The sequence below is a fragment of the Mus caroli genome, unplaced genomic scaffold, assembly GCF_978045245.1.
Source record: "Mus caroli unplaced genomic scaffold, Mus_caroli_1 scaffold_3, whole genome shotgun sequence".
Taxonomy (NCBI): domain Eukaryota; kingdom Metazoa; phylum Chordata; class Mammalia; order Rodentia; family Muridae; genus Mus; species Mus caroli.
In genome coordinates this window covers 70,313,359-70,322,500 of record NW_028227258.1, presented here as the reverse complement: position 1 = coordinate 70,322,500, position 9,142 = coordinate 70,313,359, and positions in this window count along the sequence as shown.

The following is a 9,142-nucleotide window of genomic DNA, read 5'->3' as shown; positions in this document are numbered from 1 at the left end:
GATATGAGCATATACTTAAGTGGTCCTAAAAGGTCTATCAGGAACCTCAGATAGCTGATGAAATTTTTCAGCTAAGTACTTAGTTAGACTTTAACTCATAGATATCATCAAGTATCTTATATCAAAATGACAAATAGTCTGAGAAAAAGCTATAGAAACAATGCCTTACACATTAATCTCAAATAATATAAAATACTATGGATTATCTCTTAAAAATTCTGTGCCCACTCTCTCCCTATGTGTTCAATGTAGTACTCAAAGTTCAATCATATACACTGAGTCTAATAGAAGAGAAAGTGGGGAAGAGATTTGAGTGCTTCCGTACCAGGGAAAACTTCCTGAACAGAATACCAATGGCTTATGCTTTAAGATAAAAAAATTGACAAGAGAGACTGCATTAGTTAGGGAAGCAGAAACCGGCCTGAGTAGGGCCACAGGCCTCATCCGGCCGGATCAGCACCTGGGTAGCTGGAGCGCAGAGTTGCCTGACACCCGCCAGCTACACACGACCCCCGCCGCAGGATTTTGGGACTTCTGGTGAGTGGAACACAGCTTCTGCTCCAGTCCAATCACGCAGGACCTGAGCCTGCTCTGGTTGGGGAGAGAGAAATCCGGCCTACATAGGGCCACAAGCCTCTTCCGGTCAGAAAAGCACCAGGGCAGCTGGGGCGCAGGGTCGGCTGACCCTCGCCAGCTACCCACAACACCCGCCACAGGATCTTAAGACTTCTGGTGAGTGGAACACAGCTTCTGCTCCAATCCAATTGCACGCGGGACCAGAGACTGCATTAGTTAGGGACACAGAAAACCGGCCTGAGTAGGACCACAGGCCTCTTCCGGCTGGACCAGCACCGGGGTACTGCCAGCTACCCACGACCCCCGCCACAGGATTTTGAGACTGCTGGTGAGTGGAACACAGCTTCTGCTCCAATCTTTAAACAGTGACAAAGAAAACAACTAACCCCAGAGATTACCAGATGGTGAAAGGTAAACGTAATAAACTTACTAACAGAAACCAAGACCACTCACCATCATCAGAATCCAGCACTCCCACTTCGCCCAGTCCAGGGCACCCCAACACACCAGAAAAGCTAGACACGGATCTAAAAGCATATCTCCTGATGATGGTAGAGGACTTCAAGAAGGACTTTAATAACACACTTAAAGAAATACAAAGGAACACTGGTAAACAGGTAGAAGACAATAAAGAGGAAACACAAAAATCCCTTAAAGAATTGCAGGAGAACACTGCTAAAGAGTTACAAATCCTTAAAGAAAAACAGGATAACCTAATCAAACAGGTAGAAGTCCTTAATGAAAAACAGGAAAACACATCCAAACAGATGATGGAAATGAACAAAACCATACTAGACCTAAAAAGGGAAGTAGACACAATAAAGAAAACCCAAAATGAGGCAACACTGGAGATAGAAACCCTAGGAAAGAAATCTGGAACCATAGATACCAGCATCAGCAACAGAATACAAGAGATGGAAGAGAGAATCTCAGGTGCAGAAGATTCCATAGAGAACATCGGCACAACAATCAAGGAAAATGTAAAATGCAAAAAGATCCTAACTCAAAACATCCAAGAAATACAGGACACAATGAGAAGACCAAACCTACGGATAATAGGAGTGGATGAGAATGAAGATTTTCAACTCAAAGGACCAGCAAACATCTTCAACAAAATTATAGAAGAAAACTTCCCAAATCTAAAGAAAGAGATGCCCATGAACATACAAGAAGCCTACAGAACTCCAAATAGACTGGACCAGAAAAGAAATACCTCCCGACACATAATAATCAGAACAACAAATGCTCTAAATAAAGATAGAATACTAAAAACAGTAAGAGAAAAAGGCCAAGTAACATATAAAGGCAAGCCTATCAGAATTACACCAGATTTTTCACCAGAGACTATGAAAGCCAGAAGATCCTGGACGGATGTTATACAGACACTAAAAGAACACAAATTCCAGCCCAGGCTACTATACCCAGCCAAACTCTCAATTAACATAGATGGAGAAACCAAAGTATTCCACAACAAAACCAAATTCACACATTATCTCTCCACGAATCCAGCCCTTCAAAGGATAATAACAGGAAAAAAAAAAAACAGTACAAGGACAGGAACCACGCCCTAGAAACAACAAGAAGGTAATCCCTCAACAAACCTAAAAGAAGACAGCCACAAGAACAAAATGCCAACTTTAACAACAAAAATAACAGGAAACAACAATTACTTTTCCTTAATATCTCTTAATATCAATGGACTCAACTCCCCGATAAAAAGACATAGACTAACAAACTGGCTACACAAACAAGACCCAAAATTTTGCTGCTTACAGGAAACTCATCTCAGAGAAAAGGATAGACACTACCTCAGAATGAAAGGCTGGAAAACAATTTTCCAAGCAAATGGTATGAAGAAACAAGCTGGAGTAGCCATTCTAATATCTGATAAGATTGACTTCCAACCCAAAGTCATTAAAAAAGACAGGGAGGGACACTTCATACTCATCAAAGGTAAAATCCTCCAAGAGGAACTATCAATCCTGAATATCTATGCTCCAAATACAAAGGCAGCCACATTCATTAAAGAAACTTTAGTAAATCTCAAAGCACACATTGCACCTCATACAATAATAGTGGGAGACTTCAACACACCACTTTCACCAATGGACAGATCATGGAAACAGAAACTAAACAGGGACACAGAGAAACTAAGAGAAATTATGAATCAAATGGATCTGGCAGATATCTACAGAACATTCTATCCTAAAACAAAAGGATATACCTTCTTCTCAGCACCTCATGGTACCTTCTCCAAAATTGACCACATAATTGGTCACAAAAAAGGCCTCAACAGATACAAAAATATTGAAATTGTCCCATGCATCCTATCAGATCACCATGGACTAAGGCTGATCTTCAATAACAAAATAAATAATAGAAAGCCAACCTTCACGTGGAAACTGAACAACACTCTTCTCAATGATACCTTGGTCAAGGAAGGAATAAAGAAAGAAATTAAGGACTTTTTAGAGTTCAATGAAAATGAAGCCACAACATACCCAAACTTATGGGACGCAATGAAAGCATTTCTAAGAGGAAAACTCATAGCTCTGAGTGCCTCCGAAAGGAAACTAGAGAGAGCACACATTAGCAGCTTGACAACACACCTAAAAGCACTAGAACAAAAGGAAGCAAATTCACCCAAGAGGAGTAGACGGCAGGAAATAATCAAACTCAGGGGTGAAATCAACCAAGTGGAAACAAGAAAAACTATTCAAAGAATCAACCAATCAAGGAGCTGGTTCTTTGAGAAAATCAACAAGATAGATAAACCCTTAGCCAGACTCACTAGAGGGCACAGGGAAAGCATCCTAATTAACAAAATCAGAAATGAAAAAGGAGACATAACAACAGATCCTGAAGACATCCAAAACACCATCAGATCCTTCTACCAAAGGCTATACTCAACAAAACTGGAGAACCTGGATGAAATGGAGAAGTTCCTAGACAGATACCAGGTACCAAAGTTGAATCAAGATCAGGTTAATGATCTAAACAGCCCTATATCCCCCAAAGAAATAGAAGCAGTCATTAATAGTCTCCCAACTAAAAAAAGCCCAGGACCAGATGGGTTTAGTGCAGAGTTCTATCAGACCTTCAAAGAAGATCTAATCCCAGTTCTTCACAAACTATTCCACAAAATAGAAACAGAAGGTACTCTACCCAACTCATTCTATGAAGCCACAATTACTCTGATACCTAAACCACAAAAAGACCCAACAAATATAGAAAACTTCAGACCAATATCCCTTATGAATATTGATGCAAAAATCCTCAATAAAGTTCTTGCTAACCGAATCCAAGAACAAATCAAAACAATCATTCATCCTGACCAAGTAGGTTTCATCCGAGGGATGCAGGGATGGTTCAATATACGGAAATCCATCAACGTAATCCAGTATATAAACAAACTCAAAGACAAAAACCACATGGTCATCTCCTTAGATGCGGAAAAAGCATTTGACAAGATCCAACACCCATTCATGATAAAAGTCTTGGAAAGATCAGGAATTCAAGGCCCATACCTAAACATGATAAAAGCAATCTACAGCAAACCAGTAGCCAACATCAAAGTAAATGGTGAGAAGCTTGAAGCAATCCCTCTAAAATCAGGGACTAGACAAGGCTGTCCACTTTCTCCATACCTATTCAACATTGTACTTGAAGTCCTAGCCAGAGCAATTCGACAACAAAAGGAGATCAAAGGGATACAAATTGGAAAAGATGAAGTCAAAATATCACTTTTTGCAGATGATATGATAGTATATATAAGTGACCCTAAAAATTCCACCAGAGAACTCCTAAGCCTGATAAACACCTTCGGTGAAGTAGCTGGATATAAAATTAACTCAAACAAATCAATGGCCTTTCTCTACACAAAGAATAAACAGACTGAGAAAGAAATTAGGGAAACAACACCCTTCTCAATAGTCACAAATAATATAAAATATCTTGGCGTGACTCTAACTAAGGAAGTGAAAGATCTGTATAATAAAAACTTCAAGTCTCTGAAGAAAGAAATTATAGAAGATCTCAGAAGAAGGAAAGATCTCCCATGCTCATGGATTGGCAGGATCAACATTGTAAAAATGGCTATCTTGCCAAAAGCAATCTACAGATTCAATGCAATCCCCATCAAAATTCCAACTCAATTCTTCAATGAATTAGAAAGTGCAATCTGCAAATTCTCCGGAATAACAAAAAAACTAGGATAGCAAAAACTCTTCTCAAGGATAAAAGAACCTCTGGTGGAATCACCATGCCGGACCTAAAGCTCTACTACAGAGCAATTGTGATAAAAACTGCATGGTACTGGTATAGTGACAGACAAATAGACCAATGGAATAGAATTGAAGACCCAGAAATGAACCCACATACCTATGGTCACTTGATCTTCGACAAGGGATCTAAAAACATCCAGTGGAAGAAAGACAGCATTTTCAACAAATGGTGCTGGCACAACTGGTTGTTAACATGTAGAAGAATGCGAATCCATCCATTCCTATCTCCTTGTACTAAGGTCAAGTCTAAGTGGATCAAGGAACTTCACATAAAACCAGAGACACTGAAACTTATAGAGGAGAAAGTGGGGAAAAGCCTTGAAGATATGGGCACAGGGGAAAAATTCCTGAATAGAACAGTAATGGCTTGTGCTGTAAGATCGAGAATTGACAAGTGGGACCCCATGAAACTACAAAGCTTCTGCAAGGCTAAAGACACCATCAATAAGACAAAAAAACCACCAACAGATTGGGAAAGGATCTTCACCTACCCTAAATCAGATAAGGGACTAATATCCAATATATATAAAGAACTCAAGAAAGTGGACTCCAGAAAGTCAAATAACCCCATTAAAAAATGGGGCTCAGAACTGAACAAAGAATTCTCACCTGAGGAATACCGAATGGCAGAGAAACACCTGAAAAAATGTTCAACATCCTTAATCATCAGGGAAATGCAAATCAAAACAACCCTGAGATTCCACTTCACACCAGTCAGAATGGCTAAGATCAAAAATTCAGGTGACAGCAGATGCTGGCGAGGATGTGGAGAAAGAGGAACACTCCTCCATTGTTGGTGGGATTGCAAGCTTGTACAACCACTCTGGAAATCAGTCTGGCGGTTCCTCAGAAAATTGGACATAGTACTACTGGAGGATCCAGCAATACCTCTCCTGGGCATATATCCAGAAGATGTCCCAACCGGTAAAAAGAACCCAGATGCCCCTCAACAGAGGAATGGATACAGAAATTATGGTACATTTACACAATGGAGTACTACTCAGCTATTAAAAAGAATGAATTTATGAAATTCCTAGCCAAATGGATGGACCTGGAGGGCATCATCTTGAGTGAAGTAACACAATCACAAAAGAACTCACACAATATGTATTCACTGATAAATGGATATTAGCCCAAAACTTAGGATACCCAAGATATAAGATACAATTTGCTAAACGCATGAAACTCAAGAAGAATGAAGACCAAAGTGTGGACACTGTGCACCTTCTTAGAATTGGGAACAAAACACCCAGGGAAGGAGTTACAGAGACAAAGTTCGTAGCTGTGATGAAAGGATGGACCATTTAGAGACTGCCGTATCCAGGGATCCATCCCATAAGCAGCTTCTAAACGCTGACACCATTGCATACACTAGCAAGATTTTGCTGAAAGGACCCAAATATAGCTGTCTCTTGTGAGACGATGCCGGGTCCTAGCAAATACAGGAGTGGATGTTCACAGTCAGCTATTGGATGTATCACAGGGCTCCCAATGGAGAAGCTAGAGAAAGTACCCAGGGAGCTAAAGGGATCTGCAACCCTATTGTTGGAACAACATGATGTACTAACCAGAACCCCGGAGCTCTTGTCTCTAGCTGCATATGTATCGAAAGATGGCCTAGTCGGCCATCAATGGAAAGAGAGGCCCATTGGACTTGCAAACTTTACATGCCCCAATATAGGGGAATGCCAGGGCCAAAAGAATGGGAATGGGTGGGTAAGGAAGTGGGGGGCGCTATGGGGGACTTTTGGGATAGCATTGGAAATGTAATTGAGGAAAATATGTAATAAAAATATTAACAATCAAAAAAAATAAATTAAAAAAAATTGACAAATGAGATCTCAAAAATTGAAAAGCCTCTGAATGGCAAAGGATACTGTCAAAAGGACAAAATGGCCACCCACAGATTGGGAAAATATATTTACCTAACCTACATCTGATGGAGGTCAAATATTCAAAATATACAATGAACTGAAGAAGGTTGACTCCAGTGAAACAAATTATCATATTTAAAAGTGGAGTACAGAGTTAAATAGAAAATTCCCACCTGAGGAATATTGAATGGCTGAGAAACACTTAAAGAAATGTTCAACATCCTTAGTCATCAGAGAAATCGAAATTAAACCTACCCTGAAATTCCACCTCATACCATTCAGAATGGCTAAGTTCTAAATCAGGTGGCAGCATATGCTGGTGAGGGTAGGGAGAAAGAAGCACTCCTCCACTGCTGGTGAGATAGCAAGCTGGTTCAACCACTCTGGAAATCAATCTGGCATAAATAATTGGACATAGTACTACCTGAGGATTAAGCTATACCACTCTTGGGCATACACCCAGAAGATGCTCCAACATGTAATAGGGACACATGCTACACTATGTTAATAGCAGCCATATGTATAACAGCCAGAAGCTGGAAACACACAAGATGTCCCTCAGTGGAAGAATGGATACAGAAAATGTGGTACATTTACACAATGGAGTGCTACTTAGCTATTAAAACAATGACTTCATGAACTTCTTAGGGAATTGGATGGAAGTAGAAAATATTCTGAGTGAGGTATTCCAATCACAAAAGAACAATCATGGCATGACTGAAAATATGCTGTGGCTAAGAGAGTCTGACATTGCCATCCAACTCTGGCCTACTAACTGGGGCAAGGCCAAGTATCCCAATTAGATTTCTGTCTTAAGAAAGCATCTCCAATATAGCAGAGCACAGCAACATTGAGATGCTTTGGTATAAAGAGAGGATTACCTGTTTTAGGCATTTCATATTTAATGTGTCATAAACATCGGGGAACAAGATCTGATGCAACAACATGGACTCTAGTCAAGGTAACAAATGAGCAGAGCCTTTTTTATTAGATATTTTCTTTATTTGCATTGTAAATTTTACCCCCTCTCTGCATTTCCACTCCGAAAATGCCCCTATCCCATCCACACTCCCCCTGCTCACTATGAGATCCATATATTTCAGACCCTGGAAGCATTCCAGGGGAATGGCAGAACTAGATTTACAGAGTTCCCAGGTGATTTTCCTTTTTCCTACTAAACAGTTAAATCATCAATTTTTGTATACATTTCTGCTTAACTCCTGTTCATGGTTTGAACCCTGATCCTCATTTCTTCATTCTTGTGAATCTTTCCATTTTATGACCAAAACATCTGATACAGTGCTCTCTCAGTGAATATTTTTTTCTTGTGGGAGAAGATGTGAGCTCAAATACATGCCATGATCATACTAATATTTTACCATCAGATAATTAAGAAAATTCATATAGAAATTCCAGGTATTTGAAATATTTCTTGATTCAAGTTTATAAAACTGAAAAGCAGGACAATGTATAGGTATGGTTCCAAAATTTTATCTTCGCTTTGTAGAAAGACATGCCCCAAAGTTATTCTCTTGGTACTCCTTTAAACTCTGGGCAAGTGTGCTCACATATGTCCATTTGGCACAGCCTTGCTGTTTGTGTTGGATCCTATTACTGTTGGATATCTGATTGCTCTTTGGTTTTTACTTTTGGCCTTGACTGCTGGTATCCTGACAATGAAGAGGAGAATTGACCCAAGGCACTACTTCTAAATAGATCCACAATCCCATTTTCATATGAATCTTGATTCTACTCTACCTTAGATCTGTGAACTGTAAGGGATGTTGAAGTATTTAATATCCCTAAATAAAGTGGGATTTGAAAAATCTAAGGCTACAATGGGCCAGCTTTCCCACTTTCATGGCATAAGAGCCACTCTCCCAAGCCCATGCCTAATAAGGTGCAGAATTCTTCAGAGGGGTTAGAAATTCTGTAGCACCCTGGTGAGGGGTAGGTTCTCAAATGTGCTATAGACAGTGAGAGGTAGGAGCAGTTATTCCTTTTTCATGCCCATGGGGCATGCTCCACCAAGGTATCCAGATGACAGGCAAGACCTAATTATCAGTGTTTCAGCCTGTGAGGAAAAGGAGAGCTCTACATAGCCCTCTAACATCAGCTTGGCCAGAGGTGGAAGCCCAGACCAGGGACATTCACATGGACTTTGATGGTAACATGTGTCCTGAACAACCCTTGCTGATTCTACACAGACATCTGCTGATTCAGGGTGATGGACTCAGATCTGGCATTCATTGGCAGCATGAGCCAGAACATAACCATGGCCTCAAGAATCATCACCAGCTTTATATCAAGCTGTTCTTTGCCAACCATGAATATCCAATTTTGCCTCTCTTCATAATGTACAAACTATTCTTGGCTCTTCGTCTCTTGCATTTCTCCCTTGCATGTTTG